Below are 633 nucleotides of genomic sequence, written 5' to 3'. Positions count from 1 at the left end.
ACTAATAGTGTAGTTAGACCCCGTATAAACGCAAATCAATTTGAAATTAAGCCTGCTTTGCTTAATATGTTGCAAAACAACGTAACGTTTTACGGACTACCTAATGAAAACCCTAATGCTCATTTGACAAATTTCTTAGAAATTTGTGACACTTTTAAAATTCATGATGTAACAGCCGAAGCAATCAAACTTCGCCTCTTTCCTTTCACTTTGAAGGATAAGGCAAAAATTTGGTTAACTTCTATGCCTGCTGCAACATTTGAAACTTGGGACCAATTAGCCCAAGCATTTTTACAAAAATATTTTCCCTTAGCAAAAACCGCAAGAGTCATCAAAGAATTGACATCTTTTACACAAAATGATAATGAAACTCTTTATGAAGCTTGGGAACGTTTTAAAGAACTTCAACGTTTATGCCCACACCACCAATTGCCAGATGCACTTTTAATGCAGACATTCTATAATGGATTAAATCCTACAACTAGAGGTTCATTAGATGCTATGTCTGGAGGTTTATTTATGAAGAAGACGTCCGTCCAAGCAAGAGAACTTTTGGAGGAAATGGCAATCAACAGCAGTATGTGGCCCGCAGAGCGTGGACATATACCAATGGCGAAACCATCATCCTCAAGT

General features: G+C 37.1%; 1 non-coding gene across 1 annotated transcript; it reads right to left on the bottom strand.

Moving 5' to 3' along the window:
- Positions 1-324: 324 nt before the first annotated feature.
- LOC136204282 (small nucleolar RNA R71) lies at positions 325-431 on the bottom strand. The gene has a single exon (XR_010675129.1). It is a non-coding gene; the product is annotated as a small nucleolar RNA R71 (small nucleolar RNA).
- Between the last annotated feature and the right edge of the window lie 202 nt (positions 432-633).

Source organism: Euphorbia lathyris, chromosome 8 (genome assembly GCF_963576675.1).
Source record: "Euphorbia lathyris chromosome 8, ddEupLath1.1, whole genome shotgun sequence".
Classification (NCBI taxonomy): domain Eukaryota; kingdom Viridiplantae; phylum Streptophyta; class Magnoliopsida; order Malpighiales; family Euphorbiaceae; genus Euphorbia; species Euphorbia lathyris.
The sequence above is the reverse complement of the archived record's forward strand: the minus strand, read 5'-3'. Positions and strand labels throughout refer to the sequence as shown.